A 23,073-nucleotide genomic window follows, 5' to 3' on the forward strand; every position below is an offset into this window, starting at 1 on the left:
TCAAACGCATTTCAGATGGGTGATTCACAGCATCACTTTTTTAAGCTTTCCCGCTATTGATAAGGCGAAAATAGCACATTTTGAATGAGAAGTTTTCTTCAATCAAACATAGAGGAACCCAAATGATGATCTCATTCAGCTAGTAAAAATGTTGTTTTATATTAGTATGGAAATCGTGAAAAGAAAATGTTTTTCATGCTGATTTACAACAGTTGATCTCCAATCGTAAAATATAAGCTTTTGGTCGGAGGCATCACAGGTACTGATCAAATTCTAATTTTTGAACATTGTTCACAAATCATATGATATGCTTTATATACATAAACTGTATTGTTGGATCAATACTGAGTAAAAAGTGACTATCTCAATTTCAGGACATATAAAAGAGAAAGAAGTAGAAACTCATGTTTCAAATGCTGAGAGGCAACAACTGTTCATGATTTTCACCTCCACTAATTATATTTATTTTTATAATCTATATGTTTATATTTTCCTATAAATATACAGAGACATATAGCTATATATACAGAGATACATATGTACAGGTTGATTTTTACATGTTTATAAGTAAATGTGATGTTGTTCCAAATAAAACTTCTAAGAAGTGAATGGAAAAGAAGATTGTAAAGTTCAGATAAGTCCCACTGAAATTTGTACTCAGATCCCTGTTTTCAGAGTCCAGAGTGCTAACCATGACACCATCCACCCTCCCGTACCAGGGTGAGCTTTCCATTTTGACAGAAGAGATTTGCCTCAGGGGGCAACTTATCTTTCATTGAAAAATATTATCTCACATAAAAACCACTGTTCAACAGAGTTATAACGTTATTTGAGTCTTTTGGGCAACATCCTTCCCCAACATAGTTCAATATGCAAAAGTTTACCAGAATAGGAAAGCAATCCAATACAGTTTCTCTTTGACAGTAGAATATTAAAAACTTTGACATTTCCACATTCCTGCAGCAGTTTATGCTCCTTTCACATGGGAGGTTCCATGGTGTAATGGTTAGCACTTTGGACTTTGAATCCAATGATCCGAGTTCAAATCTCGGTGGGACCATTTTATGACTCTTGACCAAATCATTTTCTTTCAAGTGTATTCATTAATATCACATATCTAATACCGGTAGGGTGAACAATTAATTTATTGATTATACTCTAAAAGTTTATTAGATGTGAGCAAATAATAGAAATTTTACAATACCTGGAACCTAAATGGCTCAAAATAATGAGAGATTTTACAAACTCACTCTGGTTTCTCAAACTCATCACAGGGGCCTGATGCAAGACATTACTTTTTAAAATCTTACTGTTATTGTTAAGGCGAACAAGGAACTTTTTCATTGCAAAGCATTCATTAAAACAAAACTTGAGGAGTCAAACTTTGTATTACGGGGACCGAAGATGTGCAGTTTGAATAATAATCTTGAAATTCAGACGTACAAAGATTTTACACACTGATTTTCAACAGTAAATCCACAACCAAAAAAGTTGAATCTTTTGAAAGACATGTCAAAGGTGTGAATCTGAAATTCACTTTTAAAGACATTCACAATGAAATGCACTGTGTAAGTCCAGCATGTTGTCAGCTAAGAAATCAGCAAAAATGAACTATCTCATTACTGGCCATATAGATGAGAAAGGAAAATAAACTCATGTTTACAATGTGGATGTGAAAGAACAGTTTCTAGGTTCAGCTTCAATATTTATGTTAATGAATAATTGATATGTTCATATTGTCTAACAGCTATCTAGACGGATAAAGCTATGTATGCATCTATACATACTTATGCGTTCATACGCATCAGTATAAAACATTGATATTATGTTTTTTCTAGACCAAATTCTAAAAAATGAGTTAAACAGTGAATCTCATAATTGTAGTAGGTCCCACCGAGATTTGAACTCGGATCGCTGGATTCAGAGTGCTAACCATTACACCATGGAACCCTCTCACACAAGAGTGACGTTTCCATTGAGACAAAAGAGAGCGCATCAGTGATGGCCTTCTCTTATATTGATAAAAAGATATCTCATTTGAATGGTCATAGTGGATAGAGCTTAATGTGATTTGATTCTTTTCAGCTATATTCTCTATAAAAGTGTTAAATATTCAAATGTTTATCTGAATATAAAAGTTATATCACAATGTTCATCTTTGCCTGTAGCATAATAAAACAGTCTACATTTCCAGACTACTGAAGCAATGTCTCTGTCTCCTGCATGGGTGGCTCCATACAGCAATGGTTGGCAATTTGGACTTTGCATCCAATGATCCGATTTGAAACCTTGGAGGGACTTTTTTTATTACTCTTGAGCTTTTCCATTTCTTCATCTTTGTTCATTGATAGCTCAAATCCAACACCAGTAGGTTGAAAGAGTCAATTATTGAATGCTTTCAAAATGTCCATCAGCTTGAACAAGTTACATCAATACAAACTTTAAAATACTTTGACATCAAATTTCTTCACAAAGTAGTTAGCCATTATAAAATCATATTCTGATTTTCTCAAACGCATTTCAGATGGGTGATTCACAGCATCACTTTTTTAAGCTTTCCCGCTATTGATAAGGCGAAAATAGCACATTTTGAATGAGAAGTTTTCTTCAATCAAACATAGAGGAACCCAAATGATGATCTCATTCAGCTAGTAAAAATGTTGTTTTATATTAGTATGGAAATCGTGAAAAGAAAATGTTTTTCATGCTGATTTACAACAGTTGATCTCCAATCGTAAAATATAAGCTTTTGGTCGGAGGCATCACAGGTACTGATCAAATTCTAATTTTTGAACATTGTTCACAAATCATATGATATGCTTTATATACATAAACTGTATTGTTGGATCAATACTGAGTAAAAAGTGACTATCTCAATTTCAGGACATATAAAAGAGAAAGAAGTAGAAACTCATGTTTCAAATGCTGAGAGGCAACAACTGTTCATGATTTTCACCTCCACTAATTATATTTATTTTTATAATCTATATGTTTATATTTTCCTATAAATATACAGAGACATATAGCTATATATACAGAGATACATATGTACAGGTTGATTTTTACATGTTTATAAGTAAATGTGATGTTGTTCCAAATAAAACTTCTAAGAACTGAATGGAAAAGAAAATTGTAAAGTTCAGATAAGTCCCACTGAAATTTGTACTCAGATCCCTGTTTTCAGAGTCCAGAGTGCTAACCATGACACCATCCACCCTCCCGTACCAGGGTGAGCTTTCCATTTTGACAGAAGAGATTTGCCTCAGGGGGCAACTTATCTTTCATTGAAAAATATTATCTCACATAAAAACCACTGTTCAACAGAGTTATAACGTTATTTGAGTCTTTTGGGCAACATCCTTCCCCAACATAGTTCAATATGCAAAAGTTTACCAGAATAGGAAAGCAATCCAATACAGTTTCTCTTTGACAGTAGAATATTAAAAACTTTGACATTTCCACATTCCTGCAGCAGTTTATGCTCCTTTCACATGGGAGGTTCCATGGTGTGACGGTTAGCACTTTGGACTTTGAATCCAATGATCCGAGTTCAAATCTCGGTGGGACCATTTTATGACTCTTGACCAAATCATTTTCTTTCAAGTGTATTCATTAATATCACATATCTAATACCGGTAGGGTGAACAATTAATTTATTGATTATACTCTAAAAGTTTATTAGATGTGAGCAAATAATAGAAATTTTACAATACCTGGAACCTAAATGGCTCAAAATAATGAGAGATTTTACAAACTCACTCTGGTTTCTCAAACTCATCACAGGGGCCTGATGCAAGACATTACTTTTTAAAATCTTACTGTTATTGTTAAGGCGAACAAGGAACTTTTTCATTGCAAAGCATTCATTAAAACAAAACTTGAGGAGTCAAACTTTGTATTACGGGGACCGAAGATGTGCAGTTTGAATAATAATCTTGAAATTCAGACGTACAAAGATTTTACACACTGATTTTCAACAGTAAATCCACAACCAAAAAAGTTGAATCTTTTGAAAGACATGTCAAAGGTGTGAATCTGAAATTCACTTTTAAAGACATTCACAATGAAATGCACTGTGTAAGTCCAGCATGTTGTCAGCTAAGAAATCAGCAAAAATGAACTATCTCATTACTGGCCATATAGATGAGAAAGGAAAATAAACTCATGTTTACAATGTGGATGTGAAAGAACAGTTTCTAGGTTCAGCTTCAATATTTATGTTAATGAATAATTGATATGTTCATATTGTCTAACAGCTATCTAGACGGATAAAGCTATGTATGCATCTATACATACTTATGCGTTCATACGCATCAGTATAAAACATTGATATTATGTTTTTTCTAGACCAAATTCTAAAAAATGAGTTAAACAGTGAATCTCATAATTGTAGTAGGTCCCACCGAGATTTGAACTCGGATCGCTGGATTCAGAGTCCAGAGTGCTAACCATTACACCATGGAACCCTCTCACACAAGAGTGACGTTTCCATTGAGACAAAAGAGAGCGCATCAGTGATGGCCTTCTCTTATATTGATAAAAAGATATCTCATTTGAATGGTCATAGTGGATAGAGCTTAATGTGATTTGATTCTTTTCAGCTATATTCTCTATAAAAGTGTTAAATATTCAAATGTTTATCTGAATATAAAAGTTATATCACAATGTTCATCTTTGCCTGTAGCATAATAAAACAGTCTACATTTCCAGACTACTGAAGCAATGTCTCTGTCTCCTGCATGGGTGGCTCCATAGAGCAATGGTTGGCAATTTGGACTTTGCATCCAATGATCCGATTTGAAACCTTGGAGGGACTTTTTTTATTACTCTTGAGCTTTTCCATTTCTTCATCTTTGTTCATTAATAGCTCAAATCCAACACCAGTAGGTTGAAAGAGTCAATTATTGAATGCTTTCAAAATGTCCATCAGCTTGAACAAGTTACATCAATACAAACTTTAAAATACTTTGACATCAAATTTCTTCACAAAGTAGTTAGCCATTATAAAATCATATTCTGATTTTCTCAAACGCATTTCAGATGGGTGATTCACAGCATCACTTTTTTAAGCTTTCCCGCTATTGATAAGGTGAAAATAGCACATTTTGAATGAGAAGTTTTCTTCAATCAAACATAGAGGAACCCAAATGATGATCTCATTCAGCTAGTAAAAATGTTGTTTTATATTAGTATGGAAATCGTGAAAAGAAAATGTTTTTCATGCTGATTTACAACAGTTGATCTCCAATCGTAAAATATAAGCTTTTGGTCGGAGGCATCACAGGTACTGATCAAATTCTAATTTTTGAACATTGTTCACAAATCATATGATATGCTTTATATACATAAACTGTATTGTTGGATCAATACTGAGTAAAAAGTGACTATCTCAATTTCAGGACATATAAAAGAGAAAGAAGTAGAAACTCATGTTTCAAATGCTGAGAGGCAACAACTGTTCATGATTTTCACCTCCACTAATTATATTTATTTTTATAATCTATATGTTTATATTTTCCTATAAATATACAGAGACATATAGCTATATATACAGAGATACATATGTACAGGTTGATTTTTACATGTTTATAAGTAAATGTGATGTTGTTCCAAATAAAACTTCTAAGAAGTGAATGGAAAAGAAGATTGTAAAGTTCAGATAAGTCCCACTGAAATTTGTACTCAGATCCCTGTTTTCAGAGTCCAGAGTGCTAACCATGACACCATCCACCCTCCCGTACCAGGGTGAGCTTTCCATTTTGACAGAAGAGATTTGCCTCAGGGGGCAACTTATCTTTCATTGAAAAATATTATCTCACATAAAAACCACTGTTCAACAGAGTTATAACGTTATTTGAGTCTTTTGGGCAACATCCTTCCCCAACATAGTTCAATATGCAAAAGTTTACCAGAATAGAAAAGCAATCCAATACAGTTTCTCTTTGACAGTAGAATATTAAAAACTTTGACATTTCCACATTCCTGCAGCAGTTTATGCTCCTTTCACATGGGAGGTTCCATGGTGTAATGGTTAGCACTTTGGACTTTGAATCCAATGATCCGAGTTCAAATCTCGGTGGGACCATTTTATGACTCTTGACCAAATCATTTTCTTTCAAGTGTATTCATTAATATCACATATCTAATACCGGTAGGGTGAACAATTAATTTATTGATTATACTCTAAAAGTTTATTAGATGTGAGCAAATAATAGAAATTTTACAATACCTGGAACCTAAATGGCTCAAAATAATGAGAGATTTTACAAACTCACTCTGGTTTCTCAAACTCATCACAGGGGCCTGATGCAAGACATTACTTTTTAAAATCTTACTGTTATTGTTAAGGCGAACAAGGAACTTTTTCATTGCAAAGCATTCATTAAAACAAAACTTGAGGAGTCAAACTTTGTATTACGGGGACCGAAGATGTGCAGTTTGAATAATAATCTTGAAATTCAGACGTACAAAGATTTTACACACTGATTTTCAACAGTAAATCCACAACCAAAAAAGTTGAATCTTTTGAAAGACATGTCAAAGGTGTGAATCTGAAATTCACTTTTAAAGACATTCACAATGAAATGCACTGTGTAAGTCCAGCATGTTGTCAGCTAAGAAATCAGCAAAAATGAACTATCTCATTACTGGCCATATAGATGAGAAAGGAAAATAAACTCATGTTTACAATGTGGATGTGAAAGAACAGTTTCTAGGTTCAGCTTCAATATTTATGTTAATGAATAATTGATATGTTCATATTGTCTAACAGCTATCTAGACGGATAAAGCTATGTATGCATCTATACATACTTATGCGTTCATACGCATCAGTATAAAACATTGATATTATGTTTTTTCTAGACCAAATTCTAAAAAATGAGTTAAACAGTGAATCTCATAATTGTAGTAGGTCCCACCGAGATTTGAACTCGGATCGCTGGATTCAGAGTCCAGAGTGCTAACCATTACACCATGGAACCCTCTCACACAAGAGTGACGTTTCCATTGAGACAAAAGAGAGCGCATCAGTGATGGCCTTCTCTTATATTGATAAAAAGATATCTCATTTGAATGGTCATAGTGGATAGAGCTTAATGTGATTTGATTCTTTTCAGCTATATTCTCTATAAAAGTGTTAAATATTCAAATGTTTATCTGAATATAAAAGTTATATCACAATGTTCATCTTTGCCTGTAGCATAATAAAACAGTCTACATTTCCAGACTACTGAAGCAATGTCTCTGTCTCCTGCATGGGTGGCTCCATAGAGCAATGGTTGGCAATTTGGACTTTGCATCCAATGATCCGATTTGAAACCTTGGAGGGACTTTTTTTATTACTCTTGAGCTTTTCCATTTCTTCATCTTTGTTCATTGATAGCTCAAATCCAACACCAGTAGGTTGAAAGAGTCAATTATTGAATGCTTTCAAAATGTCCATCAGCTTGAACAAGTTACATCAATACAAACTTTAAAATACTTTGACATCAAATTTCTTCACAAAGTAGTTAGCCATTATAAAATCATATTCTGATTTTCTCAAACGCATTTCAGATGGGTGATTCACAGCATCACTTTTTTAAGCTTTCCCGCTATTGATAAGGCGAAAATAGCACATTTTGAATGAGAAGTTTTCTTCAATCAAACATAGAGGAACCCAAATGATGATCTCATTCAGCTAGTAAAAATGTTGTTTTATATTAGTATGGAAATCGTGAAAAGAAAATGTTTTTCATGCTGATTTACAACAGTTGATCTCCAATCGTAAAATATAAGCTTTTGGTCGGAGGCATCACAGGTACTGATCAAATTCTAATTTTTGAACATTGTTCACAAATCATATGATATGCTTTATATACATAAACTGTATTGTTGGATCAATACTGAGTAAAAAGTGACTATCTCAATTTCAGGACATATAAAAGAGAAAGAAGTAGAAACTCATGTTTCAAATGCTGAGAGGCAACAACTGTTCATGATTTTCACCTCCACTAATTATATTTATTTTTATAATCTATATGTTTATATTTTCCTATAAATATACAGAGACATATAGCTATATATACAGAGATACATATGTACAGGTTGATTTTTACATGTTTATAAGTAAATGTGATGTTGTTCCAAATAAAACTTCTAAGAACTGAATGGAAAAGAAAATTGTAAAGTTCAGATAAGTCCCACTGAAATTTGTACTCAGATCCCTGTTTTCAGAGTCCAGAGTGCTAACCATGACACCATCCACCCTCCCGTACCAGGGTGAGCTTTCCATTTTGACAGAAGAGATTTGCCTCAGGGGGCAACTTATCTTTCATTGAAAAATATTATCTCACATAAAAACCACTGTTCAACAGAGTTATAACGTTATTTGAGTCTTTTGGGCAACATCCTTCCCCAACATAGTTCAATATGCAAAAGTTTACCAGAATAGGAAAGCAATCCAATACAGTTTCTCTTTGACAGTAGAATATTAAAAACTTTGACATTTCCACATTCCTGCAGCAGTTTATGCTCCTTTCACATGGGAGGTTCCATGGTGTAACGGTTAGCACTTTGGACTTTGAATCCAATGATCCGAGTTCAAATCTCGGTGGGACCATTTTATGACTCTTGACCAAATCATTTTCTTTCAAGTGTATTCATTAATATCACATATCTAATACCGGTAGGGTGAACAATTAATTTATTGATTATACTCTAAAAGTTTATTAGATGTGAGCAAATAATAGAAATTTTACAATACCTGGAAACTAAATGGCTCAAAATAATGTGAGATTTTACAAACTCACTCTGGTTTCTCAAACTCATCACAGGGGCCTGATGCAAGACATTACTTTTTAAAATCTTACTGTTATTGTTAAGGCGAACAAGGAACTTTTTCATTGCAAAGCATTCATTAAAACAAAACTTGAGGAGTCAAACTTTGTATTACGGGGACCGAAGATGTGCAGTTTGAATAATAATCTTGAAATTCAGACGTACAAAGATTTTACACACTGATTTTCAACAGTAAATCCACAACCAAAAAAGTTGAATCTTTTGAAAGACATGTCAAAGGTGTGAATCTGAAATTCACTTTTAAAGACATTCACAATGAAATGCACTGTGTAAGTCCAGCATGTTGTCAGCTAAGAAATCAGCAAAAATGAACTATCTCATTACTGGCCATATAGATGAGAAAGGAAAATAAACTCATGTTTACAATGTGGATGTGAAAGAACAGTTTCTAGGTTCAGCTTCAATATTTATGTTAATGAATAATTGATATGTTCATATTGTCTAACAGCTATCTAGACGGATAAAGCTATGTATGCATCTATACATACTTATGCGTTCATACGCATCAGTATAAAACATTGATATTATGTTTTTTCTAGACCAAATTCTAAAAAATGAGTTAAACAGTGAATCTCATAATAGTAGTAGGTCCCACCGAGATTTGAACTCGGATCGCTGGATTCAGAGTCCAGAGTGCTAACCATTACACCATGGAACCCTCTCACACGAGAGTGACGTTTCCATTGAGACAAAAGAGAGCGCATCAGTGATGGCCTTCTCTTATATTGATAAAAAGATATCTCATTTGAATGGTCATAGTGGATAGAGCTTTAATGTGATTTGATTCTTTTCAGCTATATTCTCTATAAAAGTGTTAAATATTCAAATGTTTATCTGAATATAAAAGTTATATCACAATGTTCATCTTTGCCTGTAGCATAATAAAACAGTCTACATTTCCAGACTACTGAAGCAATGTCTCTGTCTCCTGCATGGGTGGCTCCATAGAGCAATGGTTGGCAATTTGGACTTTGCATCCAATGATCCGATTTGAAACCTTGGAGGGACTTTTTTTATTACTCTTGAGCTTTTCCATTTCTTCATCTTTGTTCATTGATAGCTCAAATCCAACACCAGTAGGTTGAAAGAGTCAATTATTGAATGCTTTCAAAATGTCCATCAGCTTGAACAAGTTACATCAATACAAACTTTAAAATACTTTGACATCAAATTTCTTCACAAAGTAGTTAGCCATTATAAAATCATATTCTGATTTTCTCAAACGCATTTCAGATGGGTGATTCACAGCATCACTTTTTTAAGCTTTCCCGCTATTGATAAGGCGAAAATAGCACATTTTGAATGAGAAGTTTTCTTCAATCAAACATAGAGGAACCCAAATGATGATCTCATTCAGCTAGTAAAAATGTTGTTTTATATTAGTATGGAAATCGTGAAAAGAAAATGTTTTTCATGCTGATTTACAACAGTTGATCTCCAATCGTAAAATATAAGCTTTTGGTCGGAGGCATCACAGGTACTGATCAAATTCTAATTTTTGAACATTGTTCACAAATCATATGATATGCTTTATATACATAAACTGTATTGTTGGATCAATACTGAGTAAAAAGTGACTATCTCAATTTCAGGACATATAAAAGAGAAAGAAGTAGAAACTCATGTTTCAAATGCTGAGAGGCAACAACTGTTCATGATTTTCACCTCCACTAATTATATTTATTTTTATAATCTATATGTTTATATTTTCCTATAAATATACAGAGACATATAGCTATATATACAGAGATACATATGTACAGGTTGATTTTTACATGTTTATAAGTAAATGTGATGTTGTTCCAAATAAAACTTCTAAGAAGTGAATGGAAAAGAAAATTGTAAAGTTCAGATAAGTCCCACTGAAATTTGTACTCAGATCCCTGTTTTCAGAGTCCAGAGTGCTAACCATGACACCATCCACCCTCCCGTACCAGGGTGAGCTTTCCATTTTGACAGAAGAGATTTGCCTCAGGGGGCAACTTATCTTTCATTGAAAAATATTATCTCACATAAAAACCACTGTTCAACAGAGTTATAACGTTATTTGAGTCTTTTGGGCAACATCCTTCCCCAACATAGTTCAATATGCAAAAGTTTACCAGAATAGGAAAGCAATCCAATACAGTTTCTCTTTGACAGTAGAATATTAAAAACTTTGACATTTCCACATTCCTGCAGCAGTTTATGCTCCTTTCACATGGGAGGTTCCATGGTGTAACGGTTAGCACTTTGGACTTTGAATCCAATGATCCGAGTTCAAATCTCGGTGGGACCATTTTATGACTCTTGACCAAATCATTTTCTTTCAAGTGTATTCATTAATATCACATATCTAATACCGGTAGGGTGAACAATTAATTTATTGATTATACTCTAAAAGTTTATTAGATGTGAGCAAATAATAGAAATTTTACAATACCTGGAAACTAAATGGCTCAAAATAATGTGAGATTTTACAAACTCACTCTGGTTTCTCAAACTCATCACAGGGGCCTGATGCAAGATATTACTTTTTAAAATCTTACTGTTATTGTTAAGGCGAACAAGGAACTTTTTCATTGCAAAGCATTCATTAAAACAAAACTTGAGGAGTCAAACTTTGTATTACGGGGACCGAAGATGTGCAGTTTGAATAATAATCTTGAAATTCAGACGTACAAAGATTTTACACACTGATTTTCAACAGTAAATCCACAACCAAAAAAGTTGAATCTTTTGAAAGACATGTCAAAGGTGTGAATCTGAAATTCACTTTTAAAGACATTCACAATGAAATGCACTGTGTAAGTCCAGCATGTTGTCAGCTAAGAAATCAGCAAAAATGAACTATCTCATTACTGGCCATATAGATGAGAAAGGAAAATAAACTCATGTTTACAATGTGGATGTGAAAGAACAGTTTCTAGGTTCAGCTTCAATATTTATGTTAATGAATAATTGATATGTTCATATTGTCTAACAGCTATCTAGACGGATAAAGCTATGTATGCATCTATACATACTTATGCGTTCATACGCATCAGTATAAAACATTGATATTATGTTTTTTCTAGACCAAATTCTAAAAAATGAGTTAAACAGTGAATCTCATAATTGTAGTAGGTCCCACCGAGATTTGAACTCGGATCGCTGGATTCAGAGTCCAGAGTGCTAACCATTACACCATGGAACCCTCTCACACAAGAGTGACGTTTCCATTGAGACAAAAGAGAGCGCATCAGTGATGGCCTTCTCTTATATTGATAAAAAGATATCTCATTTGAATGGTCATAGTGGATAGAGCTTAATGTGATTTGATTCTTTTCAGCTATATTCTCTATAAAAGTGTTAAATATTCAAATGTTTATCTGAATATAAAAGTTATATCACAATGTTCATCTTTGCCTGTAGCATAATAAAACAGTCTACATTTCCAGACTACTGAAGCAATGTCTCTGTCTCCTGCATGGGTGGCTCCATAGAGCAATGGTTGGCAATTTGGACTTTGCATCCAATGATCCGATTTGAAACCTTGGAGGGACTTTTTTTATTACTCTTGAGCTTTTCCATTTCTTCATCTTTGTTCATTGATAGCTCAAATCCAACACCAGTAGGTTGAAAGAGTCAATTATTGAATGCTTTCAAAATGTCCATCAGCTTGAACAAGTTACATCAATACAAACTTTAAAATACTTTGACATCAAATTTCTTCACAAAGTAGTTAGCCATTATAAAATCATATTCTGATTTTCTCAAACGCATTTCAGATGGGTGATTCACAGCATCACTTTTTTAAGCTTTCCCGCTATTGATAAGGCGAAAATAGCACATTTTGAATGAGAAGTTTTCTTCAATCAAACATAGAGGAACCCAAATGATGATCTCATTCAGCTAGTAAAAATGTTGTTTTATATTAGTATGGAAATCGTGAAAAGAAAATGTTTTTCATGCTGATTTACAACAGTTGATCTCCAATCGTAAAATATAAGCTTTTGGTCGGAGGCATCACAGGTACTGATCAAATTCTAATTTTTGAACATTGTTCACAAATCATATGATATGCTTTATATACATAAACTGTATTGTTGGATCAATACTGAGTAAAAAGTGACTATCTCAATTTCAGGACATATAAAAGAGAAAGAAGTAGAAACTCATGTTTCAAATGCTGAGAGGCAACAACTGTTCATGATTTTCACCTCCACTAATTATATTTATTTTTATAATCTATATGTTTATATTTTCCTATAAATATACAGAGACATATAGCTATATATACAGAGATACATATGTACAGGTTGATTTTTACATGTTTATAAGTAAATGTGATGTTGTTCCAAATAAAACTTCTAAGAACTGAATGGAAAAGAAAATTGTAAAGTTCAGATAAGTCCCACTGAAATTTGTACTCAGATCCCTGTTTTCAGAGTCCAGAGTGCTAACCATGGCACCATCCACCCTCCCGTACCAGGGTGAGCTTTCCATTTTGACAGAAGAGATTTGCCTCAGGGGGCAACTTATCTTTCATTGAAAAATATTATCTCACATAAAAACCACTGTTCAACAGAGTTATAACGTTATTTGAGTCTTTTGGGCAACATCCTTCCCCAACATAGTTCAATATGCAAAAGTTTACCAGAATAGGAAAGCAATCCAATACAGTTTCTCTTTGACAGTAGAATATTAAAAACTTTGACATTTCCACATTCCTGCAGCAGTTTATGCTCCTTTCACATGGGAGGTTCCATGGTGTAATGGTTAGCACTTTGGACTTTGAATCCAATGATCCGAGTTCAAATCTCGGTGGGACCATTTTATGACTCTTGACCAAATCATTTTCTTTCAAGTGTATTCATTAATATCACATATCTAATACCGGTAGGGTGAACAATTAATTTATTGATTATACTCTAAAAGTTTATTAGATGTGAGCAAATAATAGAAATTTTACAATACCTGGAACCTAAATGGCTCAAAATAATGAGAGATTTTACAAACTCACTCTGGTTTCTCAAACTCATCACAGGGGCCTGATGCAAGACATTACTTTTTAAAATCTTACTGTTATTGTTAAGGCGAACAAGGAACTTTTTCATTGCAAAGCATTCATTAAAACAAAACTTGAGGAGTCAAACTTTGTATTACCGGGACCGAAGATGTGCAGTTTGAATAATAATCTTGAAATTCAGACGTACAAAGATTTTACACACTGATTTTCAACAGTAAATCCACAACCAAAAAAGTTGAATCTTTTGAAAGACATGTCAAAGGTGTGAATCTGAAATTCACTTTTAAAGACATTCACAATGAAATGCACTGTGTAAGTCCAGCATGTTGTCAGCTAAGAAATCAGCAAAAATCAACTATCTCATTACTGGCCATATAGATGAGAAAGGAAAATAAACTCATGTTTACAATGTGGATGTGAAAGAACAGTTTCTAGGTTCAGCTTCAATATTTATGTTAATGAATAATTGATATGTTCATATTGTCTAACAGCTATCTAGACGGATAAAGCTATGTATGCATCTATACATACTTATGCGTTCATACGCATCAGTATAAAACATTGATATTATGTTTTTTCTAGACCAAATTCTAAAAAATGAGTTAAACAGTGAATCTCATAATTGTAGTAGGTCCCACCGAGATTTGAACTCGGATCGCTGGATTCAGAGTCCAGAGTGCTAACCATTACACCATGGAACCCTCTCACACAAGAGTGACGTTTCCATTGAGACAAAAGAGAGCGCATCAGTGATGGCCTTCTCTTATATTGATAAAAAGATATCTCATTTGAATGGTCATAGTGGATAGAGCTTTAATGTGATTTGATTCTTTTCAGCTATATTCTCTATAAAAGTGTTAAATATTCAAATGTTTATCTGAATATAAAAGTTATATCACAATGTTCATCTTTGCCTGTAGCATAATAAAACAGTCTACATTTCCAGACTACTGAAGCAATGTCTCTGTCTCCTGCATGGGTGGCTCCATAGAGCAATGGTTGGCAATTTGGACTTTGCATCCAATGATCCGATTTGAAACCTTGGAGGGACTTTTTTTATTACTCTTGAGCTTTTCCATTTCTTCATCTTTGTTCATTGATAGCTCAAATCCAACACCAGTAGGTTGAAAGAGTCAATTATTGAATGCTTTCAAAATGTCCATCAGCTTGAACAAGTTACATCAATACAAACTTTAAAATACTTTGACATCAAATTTCTTCACAAAGTAGTTAGCCATTATAAAATCATATTCTGATTTTCTCAAACGCATTTCAGATGGGTGATTCACAGCATCACTTTTTTAAGCTTTCCCGCTATTGATAAGGCGAAAATAGCACATTTTGAATGAGAAGTTTTCTTCAATCAAACATAGAGGAACCCAAATGATGATCTCATTCAGCTAGTAAAAATGTTGTTTTATATTAGTATGGAAATCGTGAAAAGAAAATGTTTTTCATGCTGATTTACAACAGTTGATCTCCAATCGTAAAATATAAGCTTTTGGTCGGAGGCATCACAGGTACTGATCAAATTCTAATTTTTGAACATTGTTCACAAATCATATGATATGCTTTATATACATAAACTGTATTGTTGGATCAATACTGAGTAAAAAGTGACTATCTCAATTTCAGGACATATAAAAGAGAAAGAAGTAGAAACTCATGTTTCAAATGCTGAGAGGCAACAACTGTTCATGATTTTCACCTCCACTAATTATATTTATTTTTATAATCTATATGTTTATATTTTCCTATAAATATACAGAGACATATAGCTATATATACAGAGATACATATGTACAGGTTGATTTTTACATGTTTATAAGTAAATGTGATGTTGTTCCAAATAAAACTTCTAAGAAGTGAATGGAAAAGAAAATTGTAAAGTTCAGATAAGTCCCACTGAAATTTGTACTCAGATCCCTGTTTTCAGAGTCCAGAGTGCTAACCATGACACCATCCACCCTCCCGTACCAGGGTGAGCTTTCCATTTTGACAGAAGAGATTTGCCTCAGGGGGCAACTTATCTTTCATTGAAAAATATTATCTCACATAAAAACCACTGTTCAACAGAGTTATAACGTTATTTGAGTCTTTTGGGCAACATCCTTCCCCAACATAGTTCAATATGCAAAAGTTTACCAGAATAGGAAAGCAATCCAATACAGTTTCTCTTTGACAGTAGAATATTAAAAACTTTGACATTTCCACATTCCTGCAGCAGTTTATGCTCCTTTCACATGGGAGGTTCCATGGTGTAATGGTTAGCACTTTGGACTTTGAATCCAATGATCCGAGTTCAAATCTCGGTGGGACCATTTTATGACTCTTGACCAAATCATTTTCTTTCAAGTGTATTCATTAATATCACATATCTAATACCGGTAGGGTGAACAATTAATTTATTGATTATACTCTAAAAGTTTATTAGATGTGAGCAAATAATAGAAATTTTACAATACCTGGAAACTAAATGGCTCAAAATAATGTGAGATTTTACAAACTCACTCTGGTTTCTCAAACTCATCACAGGGGCCTGATGCAAGACATTACTTTTTAAAATCTTACTGTTATTGTTAAGGCGAACAAGGAACTTTTTCATTGCAAAGCATTCATTAAAACAAAACTTGAGGAGTCAAACTTTGTATTACGGGGACCGAAGATGTGCAGTTTGAATAATAATCTTGAAATTCAGACGTACAAAGATTTTACACACTGATTTTCAACAGTAAATCCACAACCAAAAAAGTTGAATCTTTTGAAAGACATGTCAAAGGTGTGAATCTGAAATTCACTTTTAAAGACATTCACAATGAAATGCACTGTGTAAGTCCAGCATGTTGTCAGCTAAGAAATCAGCAAAAATGAACTATCTCATTACTGGCCATATAGATGAGAAAGGAAAATAAACTCATGTTTACAATGTGGATGTGAAAGAACAGTTTCTAGGTTCAGCTTCAATATTTATGTTAATGAATAATTGATATGTTCATATTGTCTAACAGCTATCTAGACGGATAAAGCTATGTATGCATCTATACATACTTATGCGTTCATAAGCATCAGTATAAAACATTGATATTATGTTTTTTCTAGACCAAATTCTAAAAAATGAGTTAAACAGTGAATCTCATAATTGTAGTAGGTCCCACCGAGATTTGAACTCGGATCGCTGGATTCAGAGTCCAGAGTGCTAACCATTACACCATGGAACCCTCTCACACAAGAGTGACGTTTCCATTGAGACAAAAGAGAGCGCATCAGTGATGGCCTTCTCTTATATTGATAAAAAGATATCTCATTTGAATGGTCATAGTGGATAGAGCTTAATGTGATTTGATTCTTTTCAGCTATATTCTCTATAAAAGTGTTAAATATTCAAATGTTTATCTGAATATAAAAGTTATATCACAATGTTCATCTTTGCCTGTAGCATAATAAAACAGTCTACATTTCCAGACTACTGAAGCAATGTCTCTGTCTCCTGCATGGGTGGCTCCATAGAGCAATGGTTGGCAATTTGGACTTTGCATCCAATGATCCGATTTGAAACCTTGGAGGGTCTTTTTTTATTACTCTTGAGCTTTTCCATTTCTTCATCTTTGTTCATTGATAGCTCAAATCCAACACCAGTAGGTTGAAAGAGTCAATTATTGAATGCTTTCAAAATGTCCATCAGCTTGAACAAGTTACATCAATACAAACTTTAAAATACTTTGACATCAAATTTCTTCACAAAGTAGTTAGCCATTATAAAATCATATTCTGATTTTCTCAAACGCATTTCAGATGGGTGATTCACAGCATCACTTTTTTAAGCTTTCCCGCTATTGATAAGGCGAAAATAGCACATTTTGAATGAGAAGTTTTCTTCAATCAAACATAGAGGAACCCAAATGATGATCTCATTCAGCTAGTAAAAATGTTGTTTTATATTAGTATGGAAATCGTGAAAAGAAAATGTTTTTCATGCTGATTTACAACAGTTGATCTCCAATCGTAAAATATAAGCTTTTGGTCGGAGGCATCACAGGTACTGATCAAATTCTAATTTTTGAACATTGTTCACAAATCATATGATATGCTTTATACACATAAACTGTATTGTTGGATCAATACTGAGTAAAAAGTGACTATCTCAATTTCAGGACATATAAAAGAGAAAGAAGTAGAAACTCATGTTTCAAATGCTGAGAGGCAACAACTGTTCATGATTTTCACCTCCACTAATTATATTTATTTTTATAATCTATATGTTTATATTTTCCTATAAATATACAGAGACATATAGCTATATATACAGAGATACATATGTACAGGTTGATTTTTACATGTTTATAAGTAAATGTGATGTTGTTCCAAATAAAACTTCTAAGAACTGAATGGAAAAGAAAATTGTAAAGTTCAGATAAGTCCCACTGAAATTTGTACTCAGATCCCTGTTTTCAGAGTCCAGAGTGCTAACCATGACACCATCCACCCTCCCGTACCAGGGTGAGCTTTCCATTTTGACAGAAGAGATTTGCCTCAGGGGGCAACTTATCTTTCATTGAAAAATATTATCTCACATAAAAACCACTGTTCAACAGAGTTATAACGTTATTTGAGTCTTTTGGGCAACATCCTTCCCCAACATAGTTCAATATGCAAAAGTTTACCAGAATAGGAAAGCAATCCAATACAGTTTCTCTTTGACAGTAGAATATTAAAAACTTTGACATTTCCACATTCCTGCAGCAGTTTATGCTCCTTTCACATGGGAGGTTCCATGGTGTAATGGTTAGCACTTTGGACTTTGAATCCAATGATCCGAGTTCAAATCTCGGTGGGACCATTTTATGACTCTTGACCAAATCATTTTCTTTCAAGTGTATTCATTAATATCACATATCTAATACCGGTAGGGTGAACAATTAATTTATTGATTATACTCTAAAAGTTTATTAGATGTGAGCAGATAATAGAAATTTTACAATACCTGGAAACTAAATGGCTCAAAATAATGAGAGATTTTACAAACTCACTCTGGTTTCTCAAACTCATCACAGGGGCCTGATGCAAGACATTACTTTTTAAAATCTTACTGTTATTGTTAAGGCGAACAAGGAACTTTTTCATTGCAAAGCATTCATTAAAACAAAACTTGAGGAGTCAAACTTTGTATTACAGGGACCGAAGATGTGCAGTTTGAATAATAATCTTGAAATTCAGACGTACAAAGATTTTACACACTGATTTTCAACAGTAAATCCACAACCAAAAAAGTTGAATCTTTTGAAAGACATGTCAAAGGTGTGAATCTGAAATTCACTTTTAAAGACATTCACAATGAAATGCACTGTGTAAGTCCAGCATGTTGTCAGCTAAGAAATCAGCAAAAATGAACTATCTCATTACTGGCCATATAGATGAGAAAGGAAAATAAACTCATGTTTACAATGTGGATGTGAAAGAACAGTTTCTAGGTTCAGCTTCAATATTTATGTTAATGAATAATTGATATGTTCATATTGTCTAACAGCTATCTAGACGGATAAAGCTATGTATGCATCTATACATACTTATGCGTTCATACGCATCAGTATAAAACATTGATATTATGTTTTTTCTAGACCAAATTCTAAAAAATGAGTTAAACAGTGAATCTCATAATTGTAGTAGGTCCCACCGAGATTTGAACTCGGATCGCTGGATTCAGAGTCCAGAGTGCTAACCATTACACCATGGAACCCTCTCACACAAGAGTGACTTTTCCATTGAGACAAAAGAGAGCGCATCAGTGATGGCCTTCTCTTATATTGATAAAAAGATATCTCATTTGAATGGTCATAGTGGATAGAGCTTTAATGTGATTTGATTCTTTTCAGCTATATTCTCTATAAAAGTGTTAAATATTCAAATGTTTATCTGAATATAAAAGTTATATCACAATGTTCATCTTTGCCTGTAGCATAATAAAACAGTCTACATTTCCAGACTACTGAAGCAATGTCTCTGTCTCCTGCATGGGTGGCTCCATAGAGCAATGGTTGGCAATTTGGACTTTGCATCCAATGATCCGATTTGAAACCTTGGAGGGACTTTTTTTATTACTCTTGAGCTTTTCCATTTCTTCATCTTTGTTCATTGATAGCTCAAATCCAACACCAGTAGGTTGAAAGAGTCAATTATTGAATGCTTTCAAAATGTCCATCAGCTTGAACAAGTTACATCAATACAAACTTTAAAATACTTTGACATCAAATTTCTTCACAAAGTAGTTAGCCATTATAAAATCATATTCTGATTTTCTCAAACGCATTTCAGATGGGTGATTCACAGCATCACTTTTTTAAGCTTTCCCGCTATTGATAAGGCGAAAATAGCACATTTTGAATGAGAAGTTTTCTTCAATCAAACATAGAGGAACCCAAATGATGATCTCATTCAGCTAGTAAAAATGTTGTTTTATATTAGTATGGAAATCGTGAAAAGAAAATGTTTTTCATGCTGATTTACAACAGTTGATCTCCAATCGTAAAATATAAGCTTTTGGTCGGAGGCATCACAGGTACTGATCAAATTCTAATTTTTGAACATTGTTCACAAATCATATGATATGCTTTATACACATAAACTGTATTGTTGGATCAATACTGAGTAAAAAGTGACTATCTCAATTTCAGGACATATAAAAGAGAAAGAAGTAGAAACTCATGTTTCAAATGCTGAGAGGCAACAACTGTTCATGATTTTCACCTCCACTAATTATATTTATTTTTATAATCTATATGTTTATATTTTCCTATAAATATACAGAGACATATAGCTATATATACAGAGATACATATGTACAGGTTGATTTTTACATGTTTATAAGTAAATGTGATGTTGTTCCAAATAAAACTTCTAAGAACTGAATGGAAAAGAAAATTGTAAAGTTCAGATAAGTCCCACTGAAATTTGTACTCAGATCCCTGTTTTCAGAGTCCAGAGTGCTAACCATGACACCATCCACCCTCCCGTACCAGGGTGAGCTTTCCATTTTGACAGAAGAGATTTGCCTCAGGGGGCAACTTATCTTTCATTGAAAAATATTATCTCACATAAAAACCACTGTTCAACAGAGTTATAACGTTATTTGAGTCTTTTGGGCAACATCCTTCCCCAACATAGTTCAATATGCAAAAGTTTACCAGAATAGGAAAGCAATCCAATACAGTTTCTCTTTGACAGTAGAATATTAAAAACTTTGACATTTCCACATTCCTGCAGCAGTTTATGCTCCTTTCACATGGGAGGTTCCATGGTGTAATGGTTAGCACTTTGGACTTTGAATCCAATGATCCGAGTTCAAATCTCGGTGGGACCATTTTATGACTCTTGACCAAATCATTTTCTTTCAAGTGTATTCATTAATATCACATATCTAATACCGGTAGGGTGAACAATTAATTTATTGATTATACTCTAAAAGTTTATTAGATGTGAGCAAATAATAGAAATTTTACAATACCTGGAAACTAAATGGCTCAAAATAATGAGAGATTTTACAAACTCACTCTGGTTTCTCAAACTCATCACAGGGGCCTGATGCAAGACATTACTTTTTAAAATCTTACTGTTATTGTTAAGGCGAACAAGGAACTTTTTCATTGCAAAGCATTCATTAAAACAAAACTTGAGGAGTCAAACTTTGTATTACAGGGACCGAAGATGTGCAGTTTGAATAATAATCTTGAAATTCAGACGTACAAAGATTTTACACACTGATTTTCAACAGTAAATCCACAACCAAAAAAGTTGAATCTTTTGAAAGACATGTCAAAGGTGTGAATCTGAAATTCACTTTTAAAGACATTCACAATGAAATGCACTGTGTAAGTCCAGCATGTTGTCAGCTAAGAAATCAGCAAAAATGAACTATCTCATTACTGGCCATATAGATGAGAAAGGAAAATAAACTCATGTTTACAATGTGGATGTGAAAGAACAGTTTCTAGGTTCAGCTTCAATATTTATGTTAATGAATAATTGATATGTTCATATTGTCTAACAGCTATCTAGACGGATAAAGCTATGTATGCATCTATACATACTTATGCGTTCATACGCATCAGTATAAAACATTGATATTATGTTTTTTCTAGACCAAATTCTAAAAAATGAGTTAAACAGTGAATCTCATAATTGTAGTAGGTCCCACCGAGATTTGAACTCGGATCGCTGGATTCAGAGTCCAGAGTGCTAACCATTACACCATGGAACCCTCTCACACAAGAGTGATGTTTCCATTGAGACAAAAGAGAGCGCATCAGTGATGGCCTTCTCTTATATTGATAAAAAGATATCTCATTTGAATGGTCATAGTGGATAGAGCTTTAATGTGATTTGATTCTTTTCAGCTATATTCTCTATAAAAGTGTTAAATATTCAAATGTTTATCTGAATATACAAGTTATATCACAATGTTCATCTTTGCCTGTAGCATAATAAAACAGTCTACATTTCCAGACTACTGAAGCAATGTCTCTGTCTCCTGCATGGGTGGCTCCATAGAGCAATGGTTGGCAATTTGGACTTTGCATCCAATGATCCGATTTGAAACCTTGGAGGGACTTTTTTTATTACTCTTGAGCTTTTCCATTTCTTCATCTTTGTTCATTGATAGCTCAAATCCAACACCAGTAGGTTGAAAGAGTCAATTATTGAATGCTTTCAAAATGTCCATCAGCTTGAACAAGTTACATCAATACAAACTTTAAAATACTTTGACATCAAATTTCTTCACAAAGTAGTTAGCCATTATAAAATCATATTCTGATTTTCTCAAACGCATTTCAGATGGGTGATTCACAGCATCACTTTTTTAAGCTTTCCCGCTATTGATAAGGTGAAAATAGCACATTTTGAATGAGAAGTTTTCTTCAATCAAACATAGAGGAACCCAAATGATGATCTCATTCAGCTAGTAAAAATGTTGTTTTATATTAGTATGGAAATCGTGAAAAGAAAATGTTTTTCATGCTGATTTACAACAGTTGATCTCCAATCGTAAAATATAAGCTTTTGGTCGGAGGCATCACAGGTACTGATCAAATTCTAATTTTTGAACATTGTTCACAAATCATATGATATGCTTTATACACATAAACTGTATTGTTGGATCAATACTGAGTAAAAAGTGACTATCTCAATTTCAGGACATATAAAAGAGAAAGAAGTAGAAACTCATGTTTCAAATGCTGAGAGGCAACAACT

At 33.5% G+C, this 23,073-nt stretch overlaps 16 non-coding genes across 16 annotated transcripts; 8 read left to right on the forward strand and 8 right to left on the reverse strand.

The window, feature by feature from the left end:
• The first annotated feature begins 988 nt into the window (after positions 1 to 988).
• On the forward strand, positions 989 to 1,060 carry TRNAQ-UUG (transfer RNA glutamine (anticodon UUG)). The gene has a single exon. It is a non-coding gene; the product is annotated as a tRNA-Gln (tRNA).
• A 3,334-nt stretch (positions 1,061 to 4,394) lies between these two features.
• TRNAQ-CUG (transfer RNA glutamine (anticodon CUG)) lies at positions 4,395 to 4,466 on the reverse strand. Its single transcript has one exon. It is a non-coding gene; the product is annotated as a tRNA-Gln (tRNA).
• A 1,547-nt stretch (positions 4,467 to 6,013) lies between these two features.
• Positions 6,014 to 6,085, forward strand: TRNAQ-UUG (transfer RNA glutamine (anticodon UUG)). Its single transcript has one exon. It is a non-coding gene; the product is annotated as a tRNA-Gln (tRNA).
• Positions 6,086 to 6,910: 825 nt separating this feature from the next.
• On the reverse strand, positions 6,911 to 6,982 carry TRNAQ-CUG (transfer RNA glutamine (anticodon CUG)). Its single transcript has one exon. It is a non-coding gene; the product is annotated as a tRNA-Gln (tRNA).
• A 1,547-nt stretch (positions 6,983 to 8,529) lies between these two features.
• On the forward strand, positions 8,530 to 8,601 carry TRNAQ-UUG (transfer RNA glutamine (anticodon UUG)). The gene has a single exon. It is a non-coding gene; the product is annotated as a tRNA-Gln (tRNA).
• An 825-nt stretch (positions 8,602 to 9,426) lies between these two features.
• On the reverse strand, positions 9,427 to 9,498 carry TRNAQ-CUG (transfer RNA glutamine (anticodon CUG)). The gene has a single exon. It is a non-coding gene; the product is annotated as a tRNA-Gln (tRNA).
• Positions 9,499 to 11,046: 1,548 nt separating this feature from the next.
• On the forward strand, positions 11,047 to 11,118 carry TRNAQ-UUG (transfer RNA glutamine (anticodon UUG)). Its single transcript has one exon. It is a non-coding gene; the product is annotated as a tRNA-Gln (tRNA).
• Positions 11,119 to 11,943: 825 nt separating this feature from the next.
• Positions 11,944 to 12,015, reverse strand: TRNAQ-CUG (transfer RNA glutamine (anticodon CUG)). The gene has a single exon. It is a non-coding gene; the product is annotated as a tRNA-Gln (tRNA).
• Positions 12,016 to 13,562: 1,547 nt separating this feature from the next.
• TRNAQ-UUG (transfer RNA glutamine (anticodon UUG)) lies at positions 13,563 to 13,634 on the forward strand. Its single transcript has one exon. It is a non-coding gene; the product is annotated as a tRNA-Gln (tRNA).
• An 825-nt stretch (positions 13,635 to 14,459) lies between these two features.
• On the reverse strand, positions 14,460 to 14,531 carry TRNAQ-CUG (transfer RNA glutamine (anticodon CUG)). Its single transcript has one exon. It is a non-coding gene; the product is annotated as a tRNA-Gln (tRNA).
• A 1,548-nt stretch (positions 14,532 to 16,079) lies between these two features.
• On the forward strand, positions 16,080 to 16,151 carry TRNAQ-UUG (transfer RNA glutamine (anticodon UUG)). Its single transcript has one exon. It is a non-coding gene; the product is annotated as a tRNA-Gln (tRNA).
• Positions 16,152 to 16,976: 825 nt separating this feature from the next.
• TRNAQ-CUG (transfer RNA glutamine (anticodon CUG)) lies at positions 16,977 to 17,048 on the reverse strand. Its single transcript has one exon. It is a non-coding gene; the product is annotated as a tRNA-Gln (tRNA).
• Positions 17,049 to 18,595: 1,547 nt separating this feature from the next.
• TRNAQ-UUG (transfer RNA glutamine (anticodon UUG)) lies at positions 18,596 to 18,667 on the forward strand. The gene has a single exon. It is a non-coding gene; the product is annotated as a tRNA-Gln (tRNA).
• An 825-nt stretch (positions 18,668 to 19,492) lies between these two features.
• Positions 19,493 to 19,564, reverse strand: TRNAQ-CUG (transfer RNA glutamine (anticodon CUG)). Its single transcript has one exon. It is a non-coding gene; the product is annotated as a tRNA-Gln (tRNA).
• A 1,548-nt stretch (positions 19,565 to 21,112) lies between these two features.
• On the forward strand, positions 21,113 to 21,184 carry TRNAQ-UUG (transfer RNA glutamine (anticodon UUG)). The gene has a single exon. It is a non-coding gene; the product is annotated as a tRNA-Gln (tRNA).
• Positions 21,185 to 22,009: 825 nt separating this feature from the next.
• Positions 22,010 to 22,081, reverse strand: TRNAQ-CUG (transfer RNA glutamine (anticodon CUG)). Its single transcript has one exon. It is a non-coding gene; the product is annotated as a tRNA-Gln (tRNA).
• Positions 22,082 to 23,073: the final 992 nt, after the last annotated feature.

Source organism: Triturus cristatus, chromosome 5_2 (assembly GCF_964204655.1).
Source record: "Triturus cristatus chromosome 5_2, aTriCri1.1, whole genome shotgun sequence".
NCBI lineage: Eukaryota > Metazoa > Chordata > Amphibia > Caudata > Salamandridae > Triturus > Triturus cristatus.